Below are 20,627 nucleotides of genomic sequence, written 5' to 3'. Positions count from 1 at the left end.
TCTCAAGGCAAAACCCTGATGACATACCCTGAACCACAGAGCAAACTCACAAGCTATCGCGAGTAGCAAGTCGCTGCGACCTTCTCCTCCCAGACCTGTCTGGATCAGTGACAGTACCCCCCTTTCTACGAGGGGCCACCGGACCCTCAAGACCAGGCCTCTCCGGATGGGACCTATGAAAAGCCTGAATGAGTCTGTCCGCCTTTATCTCTGATGCTGGCACCCACATTCTCTCTTCGGAACCATAACCTTTCCAGTGCACCAGGTACTGAAGAGAGCGGCGAACATATCGTGAATCAACAATCTTTTCTACCTGAAACTCCAGACTGCCATCAACAATCACCGGTGGAGGCGGTAATGGCAATGGTTCAGGAGGTTCTACATATCTCTTAAGCAGAGATCTGTGGAAGACATTATGGATCCTTAGAGTCTGAGGTAGCTCCAGACGAAAAGCCACCGGGTTAATGATCTTAATTACCCTATAAGGACCAATAAATCTCGGACCTAATTTCCACGAGGGAACCTTCAACTTGATATTTCTGGTAGACAACCACACCAAGTCATTCACCCCAAGGTCCGGACCTTCAGAGCGCTTCTTATCAGCCACACGCTTGTATCTACCACCAATTCTCTTCAAACTTTCTTGCACACTCTGCCACACTGATGAAAGTGAAGACGCAAATCGTTCCTCCTCGGGAATCCCAGACGGCCCCCCCTCACTAAACGTACAAAACTGAGGATGGAAACCATACGCACCAAAAAATGGTGACTTATTGGTGGATTCTTGACGACGATTATTAATGGCAAACTCGGCTAATGGTAAATAAGATGACCACTCCTCCTGATTTTCTGAAACAAAGCATCTCAAATATGTCTCTAGGTTTTGATTGGTACGTTCAGTCTGACCGTTGGACTGTGGATGGAAAGATGAAGAAAACGACAGATGAACCCCTAAACGAGAACAAAAAGCTTTCCAAAATTTAGAAACAAATTGGGTACCACGATCCGAAACAATATCGGAAGGGACCCCGTGAAGCTTCACGATGTGGTCAATAAAAACCTGAGCCAGTGTGTTAGCATTAGGCAATGCGGTAAGAGCAATAAAGGGCACCATTTTACTGAACCTGTCAACAACTACAAGAATAACAGTCTTCCCCGCTGATACGGGTAGATCCGTAATGAAATCCATTGATAGGTGCGTCCAAGGCCTGTTGGGGATGGCCAGAGGTAAAAGACGCCCTGCTGGACGAGTATGATCTACCTTAGAACGAGCACAGGTAGCACATGCAGACACAAAATTCAACACCTCCTGGCGCCACTTAGGCCACCAGAACCGACGAGACACTAATTCAGAGGTTGCCCTACTACCTGGGTGTCCTGCCAGTGTGGAGTTATGGTGTTCTTTTAGTATCTCCAGGCGTAAATTTTCTGGCACAAACAGTTTACCCGAGGGGCAGGAGGCCGGGGCGTCCCCCTGAGCTTCCAACACCCTCCCCTCTAAACCTGAGTGTAATGCAGAGACCACCACCCCCTTTTGCAAAATAGGCTCTGGTACATCAACATCACCCCCTCCAGGAAAACTTCGAGACAATGCATCCGCCTTAGTATTTTTTGCCCCCGGGCGATAGGTTATTACAAAATTAAACCTAGTAAAAAATAACGACCACCGAGCCTGTCTAGGGGTGAGATGTTTAGCAGACTCCAGATATAATAAGTTTTTGTGATCAGTAATCACCGTGACGGGATGAACCGCCCCCTCCAAAAAATGACGCCACTCCTCAAAAGCCAACTTAATAGCCAAAAGTTCCCTGTTGCCAATATCATAGTTCCTTTCTGCAGTAGACAATTTCTTCGAAAAGAAAGCACACGGACGCCATTCACCAGGGGACGGGCCCTGAGATAGTACCGCTCCCACCCCCACCTCTGATGCATCAACCTCTACAATAAAAGGAAGCGAGACATCTGGCTGTACGAGAATAGGGGCTGAGGTGAATCTCTCCTTCAGAGATGTAAAGGCAGTTTTGGCTGCATGTGACCATTTGGAAAAATCGGATCCCTTTCGGGTCATGTCCGTCAGTGGTTTGACCACCAAAGAATAGTTCTTTATAAACTTTCTATAAAAATTGGCAAACCCTAGGAAGCGTTGCAATGCCTTCAGGTTCTCAGGCAGATCCCAGTCCATAATCGCCCGGACTTTCTCTGGATCCATGCGGAAACCTGAATCTGACAACACATACCCCAGAAATGGCAGTTCTTTTACGGCGAACACACATTTCTCTAATTTAGCAAACAATTTGTTGGCCCTTAATATCTGCAGCACTTGTCTCACATGGATCTTATGTGTATCCAGATCTGGAGAATAGACCAGGATGTCATCAAGATATATCACAACAAATCTCCCGATAAGGTGACTAAAAATATCGTTGACAAAATGTTGGAACACCGCAGGCGCATTAGTAAGACCAAAAGGCATAACCAGATTTTCATAATGCCCTTCTGGAGTATTAAAAGCCGTCTTCCACTCATCCCCCTCTTTGATGCGAACCAGGTTATAGGCTCCTCTGAGATCCATCTTGGAGAACCATTTAGCACCAGCAACCTGATTAAAGAGGTCGGGAATGAGAGGAAGAGGATAGGGATCTCGGATAGTTATCCGGTTTAACTCCCGGAAATCCAGGCAAGGACGCAGGCCCCCATCTTTCTTTTTAACGAAAAAGAACCCTGCAGCCACAGGTGAAGAAGAGGGTCTGATGTGTCCCTTAGCCAAACTCTCCGAGATATAATCTTGCATAGCCTTCCTCTCCGGGCCGGAAAGATTATATAACCGGGTTTTAGGTAGTTTTGCCCCAGGTACTAGGTTAATTCGGCAATCATATGGACGATGAGGTGGTAACCCCTGACAACCCTTCTCAGAGAACACATCCATAAAATCTGACAGAAAGGCAGGCAGAGATGTTACAAAGAGTGTAGAGCACCTACTACTCAAGCAGTTGTCCTTACAATGATCACTCCACTCCACAATCTCCCCGGCCTGCCAATCCACCACTGGATTGTGAGTCACCAGCCAGGGAAGCCCCAATACCATAGGAGTTGGAAGACCATCCAGGACATAACAAGAGATATGCTCTTTATGGAGGTCCCCTACCTGCAGATGGATGTTATGGATGATCTGAGTTAACTCTCTCTGAGTAAGAGGGGAGGAGTCGATGGCAAAAACAGGAATAGTTCTGCGTACCGGTTCTGGAGTAAAACTCAGAGCCTGAGCAAAATGTGAATCCACCAAGTTGACCCCCGCCCCACTGTCCAAAAAGACAGAACAGATCTCAGTCTTATTGCCAGCCTTAACGGTAGCGGACAACAAAAACTGAGACATGCGTATGGAGGAAACGAATACGCCCAGACTGTTATCCTCCGCACAATCTGGGGACTCTAGTTTTCCCGCGGCTCCTTTGTTTGTTCTCTTGGGTTCTGAGGGACATACCTTTACAAAATGACCCCTCCCCCCACAACGAAAACAAACCTCTGACCTATGGCAGACCTTCGGAGGATTCACCCGTCTAGTGACGCCCCCTATTTGCATTGGTTCGACTGGATCATAACAAACCGATCCCTGCCCTATAGAGGCCTCTGTAGAATTTAATAGTCTCTCCCTGAGTTGTCTGTCAATTCTAATAGACAGAGACATAGCAGCCTCAAGAGACCCAGGGACCTCGTATACCGCCAGCGCGTCTTTTAATTTTTCAGACAACCCCTGGCAGAACTGACTCCTAAGGGCCGAGTCGTTCCATAATGTATCAGTAGCCCACCTACGGAATTCGGAACAATATAGTTCAGCAGACCTGTTCTCTTGCCGAAGTCCACGTAGCTTAGACTCAGCCAGTGAGACCCTGTCCGGGTCATCATATACGAGACCCAGGGCTTCAAAAAACTCCTCCACTGATCGTAAGGCTGGAGAGTCTGATGGTAGGGAGAAAGCCCAAGCCTGCGGATCTCCTTGCAGGAAAGAAATTACAATGCCCACCCGTTGTTCCTCGCCGCCAGAGGATCTAGGGCGTAACCTGAAGAACAATTTACAAGCTTCTCTGAAGGTTACAAATTGGTCTCTCCCTCCTGAGAACCTATCAGGTAAAACCACTTTTGGCTCAGGAGTACCTTGGTTTCCCATAGCAACGGTGGGACCCAAGGATTGCTGCTGCTGCTGCACTATTGCTTTTAATCCTGCCACTTCAAGGGATAACCCCTGTAATTCTTTTGCCAAAATTGTAACCGGATCCATAGTGGAACAGAAAAATACAAAGCAAAACAGCAAGCAAAACCCCCCAAAAAAAAAAAAAGGTCACTTTTTTTTTTTTTTTTTTAAATGGCCAGATATACTGTCACGACCGCTATCCCAACAGCAGTCGTGTCGTACCAGACGGAGGGGAAGGGGGACCCTTATCTATGGATGGGAGATAGAACGGCCACCCCTGACTAACCCTAAGCTGGCACCTGTCTGCCCTGATACCCTAGACGGGGTGTGAACCCGTGCGGCGAGCAGGATGCCTAAACCCTCAGTCACCCTAGCAAGAGTAGACTGGGGAAAGGCAGATGGGAGCACTAGTCACCATCACTCATGTCTAGGAGAACAACAGGGGAAGACAGCAACAAACAAACAATCTATAACAGAGAATAGACTTATCCAGTCACAAGCAGAGAAGGTGATCCCAGTAACGACAGTCCACGCCAGACAAGAGCTCCACAGCAATACCAGCAAACGATCTCCTTCAAAGATCAGAATAACACTGGAAGTAAGGACTATATCTGGCAATGACTGCAAGTGAAACTGAAACTAATATAGTAGCTGGGAGTGGCAGACAGGACTCACCTGAGAAGGATGCCTACAAACTCCCAGTCAGGACAAAAAGGTTCACAAGGCAAAACCCTGATGACATACCCTGAACCACAGAGCAAACTCACAAGCTATCGCGAGTAGCAAGTCGCTGCGACCTTCTCCTCCCAGACCTGTCTGGATCAGTCACAGTCGTGACAATATCATAGCAGAGAATCATGCTTCATGTCACCCACCACTGTAACAGTCCATTGTCATAAATTTAGGCCCCGGCACCCAGGCAGAGGAGAGAGGTCCCATAACACAGAATCTGGCTTCATGTCAGCAGAGAATCAGTCTTCATATCATAGCAGAGAATCATGCTTCACGTTACCCACCACTATAACAGTCCATTGTCATAAATTTAGGCCCTGGCACCCAGGCAGAGGAGAGAGATCCCATAACACAGAATCTGGCTTCAAGTCAGCAGAGAATCAGTCTTCATATCATAGCAGAGAATCAGGCTTCACGTCACCCACCACTGCAACAGTCCATTGTCATAAATTTAGGCCCCAGCACCCAGGCAAGGGAGAGAGGTCCCATAACACAGAATCTGGCTTCAGGTCAGCAGAGAATCAGTCTTCATGTCATAGCAGAGAATCATGGTTCACGTCACCCACCACTGTAACAGTCCATTGTCATAAATTTAGGCCCTGGCAACCAGGCAGAGGAGAGAGGTCCCATAACACAGAATCTGGCTTCATGTCAGCAGAGAATCAGTCTTCATATCATAGCAGAGAATCAGGCTTCACGTCACCCACCACTGTAACAGTCCATTGTCATAAATTTAGGCCCAGGCAGAGGAGAGAGGTCCCATAACACAGAATCTATCTTATTGTCAGCAGAGAATCAGTCTTCATATCAAAGCAGAGAATCATGCTTCACGTCACCCACCACTGTAACAGTCCATTGTCATAAATTTAGGCCCCGGCACCCAGGCAGAGGAGAGAGGTCCCAGAACACAGAATCTGGCTTCATGTCAGCAGAGAATCAGTCTTCATATCATAGCAGAGAATCATGCTGCACGTCACCCACCACTGTAACAGTCCATTGTCATAAATTTAGGCCCTGGCACCCAGGCAGAGGAGAGAGGTCCCGTAACAGAGAATCTGGCTTCATGTCAGCAGAGAATCAGTCTGCATGTCATAGCAGAGAATCATGCTTCACGTCACCCAACATTGGAACAGTCCATTGGCATATATTTAGGCCCAGGCAGAGGATAGAGGTCCCGTAACAGAGAATCTGGCTTCATGTCAGCAGAGAATCAGTCTTCATGTCATGGCAGAGAATCAGGCTTCACGTCACCCAACATTGGAACAGTCCATTGGCATATATTTAGGCCCAGGCACCCAGGCAGAGGTCCCGTAACAGAGAATCTGGCTTCATGTCAGCAGAGAATCAGTCTGCATGTCATAGCAGAGAATCAGGCTTCACGTCACCCAACATTGGAACAGTCCATTGGCATATATTTAGGCCCAGGCACCCAGGCAGAGGAGAGAGGTCCCGTAACAGTGAATCTGGCTTCATGTCAGCAGAAAATCAGTCTGCATGTCATAGCAGAGAATCAGGCTTCACGTCACCCAACATTGGAACAGTCCATTGGCAATATATTTAGGCCCAGGCACCCAGGCAGAGGTCCCGTAACAGAGAATCTGGCTTCATGTCAGCAGAGAATCAGTCTGCATGTCATAGCAGAGAATCAGGGTTCACGTCACCCAATATTGGAACAGTCCATTGGCATATATTTAGGCCCAGGCACCCAGGCAGAGGAGAGAGGTCCCGTAACAGAGAATCTGGCTTCATGTCAGCAGAGAATCAGTCTGCATGTCATAGCAGAGAATTAGGCTTCACGTCACCCAACATTGGAACAGTCCATTGGCATATATTTAGGCCCAGGCACCCAGGCAGAGGAGAGAGGTCCCGTAACAGTGAATCTGGCTTTATGTCAGCAGAGAATCAGTCTGCATGTCATAGCAGAGAATCAGGCTTCACGTCACCCAACATTGGAACAGTCCATTGGCATATATTTAGGCCCAGGCACCCAGGCAGAGGAGAGAGGTCCCGTAACAGAGAATCTGGCTTCATGTCAGCAGAGAATCAGTCTGCATGTCATAGCAGAGAATCAGGCTTCACGTCACCCAACATTGGAACAGTCCATTGGCATATATTTAGGCCCAGGCACCCAGGCAGAGGAGAGAGGTCCCGTAACAGAGAATCTGGCTTCATGTCAGCAGAGAATCAGTCTGCATGTCATAGCAGAGAATCAGGCTTCACGTCAGCCACCACTGTAACAGTCCATTGTCAGATATTTAGGCCCAGGACCCAGGCAGAGGAGAGAGGTCCCGTAACAGAGGATCAGGCTTCATGTCAGCAGAGAATCAGTCTGCATGTCATAGCAGAGAATCAGGCTTCACGTCACCCAACATTGGAACAGTCCATTGGCATATATTTAGGCCTCGGCACCCAGACAGAGGAGAGGTTCATTCAACTTTGGGTAGCCTCGCAATATAATGGTAAAATGAAAATAAAAATAGGATTGAATGAGGAAGTGCCCTGGAGTGCAATAATATATGGTTATGGGGAGGTAGTTAATGTCTAATCTGCACAAGGGATGGACAGGTCCTGTGGGATCCATGCCTGGTTCATTTTTATGAACGTCAGCTTGTCCACATTGGCTGTAGACAGGCGGCTGCGTTTGTCTGTAATGACGCCCCCTGCCGTGCTGAATACACGTTCAGACAAAACGCTGGCCGCCGTGCAGGCCAGCACCTCCAAGGCATAAAAGGCTAGCTCTGGCCACGTGGACAATTTAGAGACCCAGAAGTTGAATGGGACCAAACCATCAGTCAGTACGTGGAGGGGTGTGCACACGTACTGTTCCACCATTTTAGTGAAATGTTGCCTCCTGCTAACACGTTGCGTATCAGGTGGTGGTGCAGTTAGCTGTGGCGTGTTGACAAAACTTTTCCACATCTCTGCCATGCTAACCCTGCCCTCAGAGGAGCTGGCCGTGACACAGCTGCCTTGGCGACCTCTTGCTCCTCTGCCTTGGCCTTGGGCTTCCACTTGTTCCCCTGTGACATTTGGGAATGCTCTCAGTAGCGCGTCTACCAATGTGCGCTTGTACTCGCGCATCTTCCTATCACGCTCCAGTGCAGGAAGTAAGGTGGGCACATTGTCTTTGTACCGTGGATCCAGCAGGGTGGCAACCCAGTAGTCCGCACACGTTAAAATGTGGGCAACTCTGCTGTCGTTGCGCAGGCACTGCAGCATGTAGTCGCTCATGTGTGCCAGGCTGCCCAGAGGTAAGGACAAGCTGTCCTCTGTGGGAGGCGTATCGTCATCATCCTGCGTTTCCCCCCAGCCACGCACCAGTGATGGGCCCGAGCTGCATTGGGTGCCACCCCGCTGTGACCATGCTTCATCCTCATTCTCCTCCACCTCCTCCTCATCCTCGTCCTCCTCGTCCTCCAGTAGTGGGCCCTGGCTGGCCACATTTCTACCTGGCCTCTGCTGTTGCAAAAAACCTCCCTCTGAGTCACTTCGGAGAGACTGGCCTGAAAGTGCTAAAAATGACCCCTCTTCCTCCTCCTCCTCCTCCTCCTCCTCCTCCTCCTGGGCCACCTCCTCTTCCATCATCGCCCTAAGTGTTTTCTCAAGGAGACATAGAAGTGGTATTGTAACGCTGATAACGGAGTCATCGCCACTGGCCATGTTGGTGGAGTACTCGAAACAGCGCAACAGGGCACACAGGTCACAGGTCGCAACAGTGCTGCAGCTGAAATTCCACTATGGCCTGCTGCTGCTCGCACTGTCTGTCCAGCATGTGCAAGGTGGAGTTCCACCTGGTGGGCACGTCGCATATGAGGCGGTGAGCGGGAAGGCCGAAGTTACGCTGTAGTGCAGACAGGCGAGCAGCGGCAGGATGTGAACGCCGGAAGCGCGAACAGACGGCCCGCACTTTATGCAGCAGCTCTGACATGTCGGGGTAGTTGTGAATGAACTTCTGCACCACCAAATTCAGCACATGCGCCAAGCAAGGGATGTGCGTCAAACCGGCTAGTCCTAGAGCTGCAACGAGATTTCGCCCATTATCGCACACCACCAGGCCAGGCTTGAGGCTCACCGGCAGCAACCACTCGTCGGTCTGTTGTTCTATACCCCGCCACAACTCCTGTGCGGTGTGGGGCCTGTCTTCCAAACATATGAGTTTCAGAATGGCCTGCTGACGTTTACCCCGGGCTGTGCTGAAGTTGGTTGTGAAGGTGTGTGGCTGACTGGATGAGCAGGTGGAAGAAGAGGAGGAGGAAGCTGAGTAGGAGGAGGTGGCAACAGGAGGCAAAGAATGTTGCCCTGCGATCCTTGGCGGCAGAAGGACGTGCGCCAAACAGCTCTCCGCCTGGGGCCCAGCTGCCACTACATTTACCCAGTGTGCATTTAGGGAGATATAGCGTCCCTGGCCGTGCTTACTGGTCCACGTATCTGTGGTTAGGTGGACCTTGCCACAGATGGCGTTGCGCAGTGCACACTTGATTTTATCGGATACTTGGTTGTGCAGGGAAGGCACGGCTCTCTTGGAGAAGTAGTGCCGGCTGGGAACAACATACTGTGGGACAGCAAGCGACATGAGCTGTTTGAAGCTGTCTGTGTCCACCAGCCTAAATGACAGCATTTCATAGGCCAGTAGTTTAGAAATGCTGGCATTCAGGGCCAGGGATCGAGGGTGGCTAGGTGGGAATTTACGCTTTCTCTCAAATGTTTGTGAGATGGAGAGCTGAACGCTGCCGTGTGACATGTTTGAGATGCTTGGTGACGGAGGTGGTGGTGTTGGTGGTACATCCCCTGTTTGCTGGGCGGCAGGTGCCAACGTTCCTCCAGAGGCGGAGGAAGAGGCCGAGGCGGCAGCAGCAGAAGGGGCCGAGGCGGCAGCAGCAGAAGAGGCCGAGGCTGCAGCAGCAGAAGAGGTAGCAGGGGGAGCCTGAGTGACTTCCTTGTTTTTAAGGTGTTTACTCCACTGCAGTTCATGCTTTGCATGCAGGTGCCTGGTCATGCAGGTTGTGCTAAGGTTCAGAACGTTAATGCCTCGCTTCAGGCTCTGATGGAACAGCGTGCAAACCACTCCGGTCTTGTCGTCAGCACATTGTTTGAAGAAGTGCCATGCCAGGGAACTCCTTGAAGCTGCCTTTGGGGTGCTCGGTCCCAGATGGCGGCGGTCAGTAGCAGGCGGAGTCTCTTGGCGGCGGGTGTTCTGCTTTTGCCCACTGCTCCCTCTTTTGCTACGCTGTTGGCTCGGTCTCACCACTGCCTCTTCCTCCGAACTGTGAAAGTGAGTGGCACGACCTTCATTCCATGTGGGGTCTAGGACCTCATCGTCCCCTGCATCGTCTTCCACCCAGTCTTGATCCCTGACCTCCTGTTCAGTCTGCACACTGCAGAAAGACGCAGCAGTTGGCACCTGTGTTTCGTCATCATAAGAGACGTGCTGAGGTGGTATTCCCATGTCCTCATCATCAGGAAACATATGTGGTTGTGCGTCAGTGCATTCTATGTCTTCCACCGCTGGGGAAGGGCTAGGTGGATGCCCTTGGGAAACCCTGCCAGCGGAGTCTTCAAACAGCATAAGAGACTGCTGCATAACTTGCGGCTCAGACAGTTTCCCTGGTATGCATGGGGGTGATGTGACAGACTGATGGGCTTGGTTTTCAGGCGCCATCTGTGCGCTTTCTGCAGAAGACTGGGTGGGAGATAATGTGAACGTGCTGGATCCACTGTCGGACACCCAATTGACTAATGCCTGTACCTGCTCAGGCCTTACCATCCTTAGAACGGCATTGGGCCCCACCAAATATCGCTGTAAATTATGGCGGCTACTGGGACCTGAGGTAGTTGGTACACTAGGACGTGTGGCTGTGGCAGAACGGCCACGTCCTCTCCCAGCACCAGAGGGTCCACTAACACCACCACGACCATGTCCACGTCCGCGTCCCTTACTAGATGTTTTCCTCATTGTTATCGTTCACCACAACAACAAAAATATTATTTGGCCCGATGTATTGAATTCAAATTCAGGCCTTTTTTTACAGACACCTAACACTATCTGGCTATCTATTTAGGTACCGTATTACACTAATACAGGCACAGCAGTAACCACAGATTTAGCTGACTATAAATTTGAGGCCTATTATTTAGGCGCTGCTTGACAGGTATACGTTTACAGACAGAATTAGACTGGGATATGCACAGAAGCGTGTGTGTGAAGTTATTGAGAATGACCCTATGTGCACCTTGAATCTTATATACCCTTTTAGGGATAAATTTAAAGTAGGCCTGATACAGCAGAAACCACTAATTTAGAGAATTGCTAAATTGGGAATTGTATTTCAACCCAGAAAAAAAAACTGTGCTTTGACGGACACTAAATAACTCGCCCAGCCACAGCAATAACCACAGATTTAGCTGACTACAAATTTGAGGCCTATTATTTAGGCGCTGGGTGACAGGTATACGTTTACGGACAGAATTAGACTGGGATATGGCCAAAAAATAACCACACTATTGATGGTTAAATGCACTTGGTGTGACAGCTTGACCAACCACACTATTGATGGTTAAATGCACTTGGTGTGACAGCTTAACCCTGATGTAGGATTTAGCCAAAAAACAACCACACTATTGAGGGTTAAATGTACTTGGTGACAGGCTCAGCTTGCCCCTGATGTAGTATATGGCCAAAAAATAACCAGACTATTGATGGTTAAATGCACTTGGTGTGACAGCTTGACCCTGATGTAGGATTTAGCCAAAAAACAACCACACTATTGAGGGTTAAATGCACTTGGTGACAGGCTCAGCTTGCCCCTGATGTAGTATATGGCCAAAAAATAACCAGACTATTGATGGTTAAATCCACTTGGTGTGACAGCTTGACCCTGATGTAGGATTTAGCCAAAAAACAACCACACTACTGAGGGTTAAATGCACTTGTTGGCAGCTTGTGCTGGCACACCACAAGACACAAAATGGCCGCCGATCACCCCAGAAAAAAGTGACTGAAAAACGCTCTGGGCAGCCTAAAAACAGTGAGCAATTCAATAGCAGCAGTTCAATCATCCACAGCTGCAGATCGATCTCTGAATGAAGTCTTTTGGAGGAGTTAATCAAAGCCTTTCAAAAGGCCCCCCAGCTTTTCAAAAAGCGCCAAGAAAGCGACGAACACCGAACCCGAACCCGGACTTTTACAAAAATGTCCGGGTTCGGGTCCGTGTCACGGACACCCCAAAATTCGGTACAAACCCGAACTATACAGTTCGGGTTCGCTCATCCCTAGTCATATCCCCATGCATTCTGAATGGAGAGAAATCCGTCCAGGATGCATCAGGATGTCTTCAGTTCAGTCATTTTGACTGATCAGGCAAAAGATAAAACCGCAGCATGCTACGGTTTTATCTCCGGCGAAAAAAAATGAAGACTTACCTGAAGGACGGATCCGGCATTTTTCCCCATAGGAACGTATTAGTGCCAGATCCGGCATTCAAAATACCGGAATGCAGGATCCGTCCTTCCGGTCTGCGCATGCCGGTAAAAATGTGTAAAAAGATACAAGACGGATCCGTCTGTCCGCATGACAAGCGGAGAGATGGATTCATTCTTGCAATGCATTTGTGAGATGGATCCGCATCCGGATGCATCTCATAAATGCTTTCAGTCACATCAAGATCAGCGGATCTGGCAGGCAGTTCTGACAACGGAACTGCTTGCCGGATCACACTACCGCAAGTGTGAAAGTAGCCTTAGTGTTTGTGTTTTATTTTTACTTACTATTAGCCCCCTTAGGGGCTGGAACCCTTGTCCTATTCACCCTTAGGCCCCTTTCACATGGGTGAGATTTCTGCGCGGGTGCAATGCGTGAGGTGAACGCATTGCACCCGCACTGAATCTGGACCCATTCACTTCTATGGGGCTGTGCAGATGAGCGGTGATTTTCACGCATCACTTGTGCGTTGCGTGAAAATCGCAACATGCTCTATGTTGTACATTTTCATGCAACACAGGCCCCATAGAAGTTAATGGGGCTGCGTGAAAATCGCATTGTATCCGCAAGCAAGTGCGGATGCGGTGCAATTTTCACGCTTGGTGCTAAGATGAAAGTCTATTCACTGTGTTTATGTTATTTTCCCTTATAACATGATTATAAGGGAAAATAATAGCATTCTTTAATACAGAATGCTTAGTAGAAGGTCAATATAATAAACATTATATACACCCCAGTATAATAAACATTGGTGGCGCAGTGCACCCCCCCCCCCCCCAGTATAATAAACATTGAGTGCGCCCCCCTAGTATAATAAACATTGAGTGTGCCCCCCCAGTATAATAAACATTGAGTGCGCGCCCCCAGTATAATAAACATTGAGTGCGCGCCCCCCAGTATAATAAACATTGAGTGTGCCCCCCCAGTATAATAAACATTGAGTGCGTCCCCCCAGTATAATAAACATTGAGTGCGCCCCCCCAGTATAATAAACATTGAGTGCGCCCCCCCCCAGTATAATAAACATTGAGTGCGCCCCCCCCCCAATATAATAAACATTGAGAGCTCCCCCCCCCCCCCCAAGGTATAATAAACATTGGTGGCGCAGTGGGCAGTGCCAATGAGGGTTAAAAAAATAAATAAAAATTAACTCACCTCCTCCAATTGATCGCGCAGCTGCCGGTCTCCTGTTCTTTCTTTAGGACCTGTCAAAGGACCTGTGGTGACATCACTGTGGTCATCACATGGTACATCATATGATCCATCACCATGGTAATGGACCATGTGATTAGCTCAGTGACGTCACCACAGGTCGTGAAGAAAGAACAGGAGACCGGCAGCTGCGCGATCAATTGGAGGAGGTGAGTTAATTTTTTATTTTTATTGGCACTTCCCACTGCGCCACCTATGTTTATTATACTGGGGGGGGCACACTCAATGTTTATTATACTGGGGGGGGCGCACTCAATGTTTATTATACTGGGGGGGCGCACTCAATGTTTATTATACTGGGGGGGGCGCACTCAATGTTTATTATACTGGGGTGTTGGGGGGGGGGGGGCGCACTGCGCCACCAATGAAGATAACTGACGCGTTAATACAAATACAGGAGGCGGGTGCCGGAATGAAATAGCCAGCACCCGACCTCTATGATAGGGGGCTGCGATCAGCGGCAGTTAACCCCTCAGGTGCCGCTCCCTGTCATAGAGGTCGGGTGCCGGCTATTTGATTCCGGCACCCGCCTCCTGTATTTGTATTACAGGTCAGTTTTCTTCATTGGTGGCGCAGTGGCCACAGCCCCTCCCCTCCTCCTCCCATCTCTCTTCTTATAGGCGGAGGCGGCGGCAGCACAGGGGGGAGGGAGAGAGTCCCCCTTGCCTCTATGGAAGCGCCGGCCCTGCCTAAAGTTAGTTGCGGGCCGGCGCGGGGGGGGCCCCTAAGGACTCGGGGGCCCGGGGGCAATTGCCCCCCTTGCCTCTATGGAAGCGCCGGCCCTGGGTCAGGCCTATTCGGGTGCAGAGGTATATCAAGCCAAATATGGCTCTCAGTTGTGTGTCTCTCCAGATTTCATTAATAATATGTTTTCTCACTTTCATCCACCCTTTATGCATCATTTGGTCTGCATTCTCTACTCCCAACTGCTCTGCCCATTTGTGAATCCACTTTTCTCATTCTATGATAAATCGAGGTTACTGAGACTTTTCCCCCTCCCAATTCCAATATTTTATCTAATATGTTTGGTTTAATTTCTTTATGTACGAGTATTAAGTTTGAAGTTATAGATGCTTTATCCTGGGCAAACTGAATTGTCTGGAAAGAACACAACGAGAATTTGTCTATTAATTCAGCTTCCCCAAGCCATCAAGGTTCTGAGTTGTGCAATAAGTGCCTAACATTAACGATCCCTTTAGATTTCCATTCTGTAAACAATCTATTCATGCATCCATGAATAGAGTTGAGCAGACACCTGAATGTTCGGGTTCGACGGGTTCGGCAGAACTTCAGAAAAAAAATTGAGTTCGGGACCCGAACTTGACCCCGAATCCGAACCCCATTGGAGTCAATGGGGACCCAAACTTTTGAGCACTAAAATGGCTGTAAAAATGTCATGGAAAGGGCTAGAGGGCTGCAAGTTGCATCAACATGTGTTTAACAGCATGGCAAGTGCTCTGCAAACATATGTGGATAGGGAAATGACTTTAAATAACATAAAATACATAAAAATAAAAAACTATTATCTTGATCTAGGAGGATGAGGTCCATATGGAGTAGGAGGTTGAGGAGGAAGTGGTGGATGTGGCGATGTAGGTGGAAGTGTCGGTGGAGGTAGCCTACACTGCTTTTTGGTTTGAAATTTATTTTTATTTTTTTAAATTAGGGTACACCACAAATTCCCATTGGGAAATATAACCTGTGATAACCCCCTGCAGTCGTGCTAAACACACATTCAGACAATACACTGGCTACAGGGCAGGCCAGCACCTCCAAGGCGTAAAGGGCAAGTTCAGGCCATGTGCCCAATTTGGAGACCCAGAAGTTGCAGGGGCTGACCCCTGTCAGTTAGTTCATGTAGGCGTGTGCACACTTACTGCCCCACCATGTCGCACGTCCCCGTGATGTTCACGATCCAATTTAAAATCTAGTCTATCAACTTTCGATGTTCTTTTCTGCGCCTACCATGGTGATCACAGGTGGCGGGGAATCAGGGTTTCACGCCGGAGAGGGAGCGTGAGAAAGAGAGACCACATCCAAGGGAAGATTCATTTTTTCAAATTTAATATTATAGAGTTGAATTATGGGACAAATTATTAAAGCATAAAAGTGTGACAACTTTTTAAAGTTTAAGCATTGAATGAAAGGATGTGGCGCGCATTAATTACTGAAGAATTTATTAAATTTTATTCCCTGTCAACTATGCAGAGCAGGGGTTTCTATCCGGCAAAATTTTTAAAATGTCACCTGACAATGTAATTGACGATTTTTTTAAATTTATGTTCCTGTCACCTATGTAGAGGTGTCACCCGGTGACAGGTTTTAGAAGGTCTGAAAGATTATCTACACATTAGTGAACTGACAGCCTCTTTTGCTTTTGGTTTCACTTTGTCTGTGTGTTGCTTTCATGTCCACACCTCCTGTTTAGGTGTGGATCATGTGACCTTTACCTCCCACTATTTAGTCTGACTTTACCCATCACTCCTTGCTCTGGCTAGCTTCATTTGGTTTTTGGTAGAGCTGGAGTATGGTTCTAGTTGAAGTCCTGTTCATCCATCATCCATCAGCCTCAGAAGTTGTGTTCCGTTTGTTGTATTTTGTATTCCCCGCCACCTTTGTTGTTTACTAGGCCTCAGCGAAATGCTGGTTCCTTCACCAGGGAAGGAGCGGCTAGTCTCTGTACTGTCATTACCATTAGGGCATCCGAGGGCCACCAGGGTTTTCTAGGTTCCTGTGTATGGGCATCTCTATCATCGAGAGGTGCCCATACGGATAGAAGTTAGGGCCAGGAGCAGGGTTTTATAGGTGGTGACCCTTTTCCTTCCCTAGCAGTGAGGCCTAGTGTCTTTTCCCTTTCTTCTTGTTGTCTTTTGGTGTTCTCCCCTACTACATCCATGACAAGAGGTGCCCCAGTGACATCCACCATCCATTTGGATATCTTCTCTATCAACTTTCGATGTTCTCTTCTGAATCAGGGTTCCACGCCAGAGAGGGAGCGTGAGAAAAAGAGACCAAATTTAAGGGAGAAAAATTTATAAAAGATTTTTGGGATTGAGCGGAAATGTGGTAAAAGCTGTTAAATTAAAAAAGTGGGACAAATTACAGAAGCCCAAATGTGTTCCAGAAGAGTAAAGCGGAATTATGGGAAAAATTATTGAGTTTAAAATTTTGGACAAATTACAGAAGCCCAAAAGTAGGCCAGAAGAGTAAAACGGAAATGTGGGACAAAGTATTGAAGCACAAAGACTGATGGACATCGGCTGCTGGTGCCAACTGTGATCTATCAGCAGGAGACTGGGTAGGAGACAATGTGAATGAACTGGAGCCACTGTCAGCAACCCAATCTACTATTGCCTGTACTTGTTCAGGCCTTACCATTTGTAGAGCTGTATTAGGCCTGACCAAATACCGCTGCAGGTTCTGTCGCCTACTCGCACTTGAGGAAGGGGTTTCACTTGTGCGTGTAGCTGGCACAGATCGACCATGTCCTCTCCCTGCAACAGGAGCTCCACCAGCAGCACTAGGACCTGGGCCACGTCCCTTATTTGACGCTCTCCTCATATTTCTCGAATTTAGGATCTTGCACTAAATGGGTGTTTAATTAATAGTAGAATAGAACAACAGTATGTACAGGGTGTATCTCACATGAACCAGACTAGGCCTCAATTAAATTTGTTTGCCCAAAATGGCTGTATTTCAAATATCTGAATAGAACCTCTGTATTAAAAGGCTGTATCTCATAATGACATCTGTAGCAAAGGCTGCCAACTAAATGTTTTTTGCCCAAACGAGTGTTATTTTAATAAATGAACATGACAGCAGTATATAACCCTGTAATTTCAAACGTCTTGATGATGTAAGGGCGCAACAATTGTGTATTTTGCCCCAAAAAGGGTGTTTTATTAATAGAAGAATATAAGCCTTGTATATACAGGGTGATTCTCACACGGCCTGACCCACACTAGGCCCCAATTAAAGATTTGTGCACCAAGTGGCGGTATTTTAAATACCTGAATAGAACCACACTATGTAAAGGCTGTATCTCACAATGACATATGCAGCAAAGGCTGCAAAATAAACTTTTTTTCCCCCAAATGGGTGTTAGTTTAATAACTGAATATGACAGCAGTATATAACCCTGGAATTTCAAACGTGCTGATGCTGCAAGGCATGAAAAATTGTGTATTTTGCATAAAGAGGTGTTTTATTAATAAAAGAATCAAACTCCTGTATTTAAAGGGTGTATATCACATGCCCTGAACCAGACTAGAACTTCTTTTAATTTTGTTTGCCCAAAATGGCTGAATAGAACCCCTGTATATACAGGGTGTATCTCACACGCCCTGATCCACACTAGGCCACAATTAAATTTGTTTGCCCAAAATGGCTGTATTTTAAATACCTGAATAGAACCCCCTGTATTTAAAGGGTGTATCTCACATGCCCTGATCCACACTAGGATGCTATCAAAGAATTGTGCCCAAAATGGCTTTATTTCAAATAACTGAATAGAAAGACAGTATGTAAAGGGTGTATCTCACAATGACATCTGCAGCAAAGGCTGCCAACTAAATTTTTTTTGCCGAAACGGGTGTTTCTTTAATAACTGAATTTGACAGCAGTATATAACCCTGGTATTTTACACGTGCTGATGCTGCAAGGCCAGAAAAAAAAGTGGAATCTGACAAAAAAGTGTGTTTTTAAAAATCCAGAAAATTATGGCTGTATTTCTAGCTTAAATTGCACACTGACTAACACAGATGTTGTATATTGCAAAAAAAGTGTTTTTTTGGTAACAGAATATGAAAGCTGTATATATTAAACTTGAATTTAACACTTACAGATCTGAAAAATAGTGTTTTTTGGCAAAAAAAAAGTGTGTTTTTAAAATCCAGAAAATGATGGCTGTATTTCTAGCTTAAAGGGAACCTGTCACCTGGATTTTGTGTATAGAGCTGAGGACATGGGTTGCTAGATGGCCGCTAGCACATCCGCAATACCCAGTCCCCATAGCTCTGTGTGCTTTTATTGTGTAAAAAAAACTATTTGATACATATGCAAATTAACCTGAGATGAGTCCTGTCCCTGACTCCTCTCACATACAGGACTCATCTCAGGTTAATTTGCATATGTATCAAATAGTTTTTTTTACACAATAAAAGCACACAGAGCTATGGGGACTGGGTATTGCGGATGTGCTAGCGGCCATCTAGCAACCCATGTCCTCAGCTCTATATACAAAATCCAGGTGTCAAGTTCCCTTTAAATTGCACACTGACTAATACAGATGTTGTATATTGCCGAAAAAGTGTTTTTTCAGTAACAGAATATGAAAGCTGTATATATTAAACCTGAATTTAGCACTTGCAGATCTGAAAAATAGTGTTTTTTGGCAAAAAAAGTGTGTTTTTAAAAACCCTGAAAATGATGGCTGTATTTCTAGCTTAAATTGCACACTGACTAATACAGATGTTGTATATTGCCAAAAAAAAGTGTTTTTTCCGGTAACAGAATATGAAAGCTGTATATATTAAACTTCAATTTAACACTTGCAGATCTGGAAAATAGTGTTTTTAAAAACCCAGAACATAATGGCTGTATTTCTAGCTTAAATTACACACTGACTAAGCCTGCAAATGCACCAGATGTTGTAAATTGCCCAAAAAAGAAAGATAATTTCCTATCTTTCTGAGCGCACATAACCAAATTAAAATCCCCCCTGACTATTTTGCTTGGGTGATGATCCTGAAGTATCTTCTGACCTATGTTGTCTAGCAAGTTTTTCTGCCTATGATTTGGAGCATAGATATTATACACATTGCAATCACCAAAAGGCCCAGATATATGTATGCGTACCATCCTGCCTTCTTTATCTGCTTCTACGGAATGTACAACATGAGAGAGATAGAGTCCTACAAGTATTAGCACCCTGGCTTTTCTGCCTGCTGCCTCCAAACCAAATACTGCTCCAACCCATAACTTTTCCATTCTATGAAAATCTTCCCTCAGAAGATGGGTCTCCTGCAACAGCGCCACGTCCGCTTTTAATCTCTTAAGGTGTCTCAAGATTTTCATACACTTATTCGAGGAGCGCAACCCCTTTACAGTCCATGAAATAATTCTCATATATCGTTGTTGCATAAAGAGCCACCTCCCAGATACTTGCTATATGTGAATACATCTCCGTTCAGTAGTTTCTTCACAATAGGGGAGCGCCTTCCAGCAGAGCGCCACCACCTACTTGAAATACCCAAGATGTGCTGATTTAAGACCCCAAAACATGCTATGACAGAATCGAATAAAACATAGTTAAACATTAATGGGGAAAAAAACTATTAGACTAAAAAATATCTCAAACTCTATTGTGGTCTTCCTTTTTTCTGGTAATTACGGCACAACCTTGCCGCATCATATTAAGCTCACCACATGATCCTCCTCAGCCGGGGTTTAAAGAAACCTCCATAACGCCAGTCAACATGAATCGATCGTCATTATTATTTCGTGTGATGTTAGGTCCTCGCTCCCTTTAAAGGGTTTCTGTTACCCCAATTTTCGCTATTAAACAGGATGACATTATAGATGTGAAAATGTCACCTAAATTTAACTCTGCATTTCTTTTATTTAAGTATGCTCCCGTTTTCATGTAATTTTAACTTTTATTAAAAGCAAATGAGCCTCTAGGCGCAGGGGGCTGTTGCACCTGCTCCTAGAGGCTCCGTTCGCCCACCTCATTTCCACGCCCTTCTGTCTTGATTGACAAGGCCAGGCCAGTGTTGGTTCTAGTGCTGGTCCCGTCTGCCATGTACAGTGCTGCCCATAATTATTCATACCCCTGGCAAATTTTGACTTAAAGTTACTTTTATTCAACCAGCAAGTAATTTTTTGACGGGAAATGACATAGGTGTCTCCCAAAAGATAATAAGACGATGTACAAGAGGCATTATTGTGGAAAGAAAACATTTCTCAGATTTTATTTACATTTGAGCAAAAAGTGTCCAGTCTAAAATTATTCATACC

The sequence above is a fragment of the Bufo gargarizans genome, chromosome 9, assembly GCF_014858855.1.
Source record: "Bufo gargarizans isolate SCDJY-AF-19 chromosome 9, ASM1485885v1, whole genome shotgun sequence".
Taxonomy (NCBI): Eukaryota; Metazoa; Chordata; class Amphibia; order Anura; family Bufonidae; genus Bufo; species Bufo gargarizans.
The sequence above is the reverse complement of the archived record's forward strand: the minus strand, read 5'-3'. Positions refer to the sequence as shown.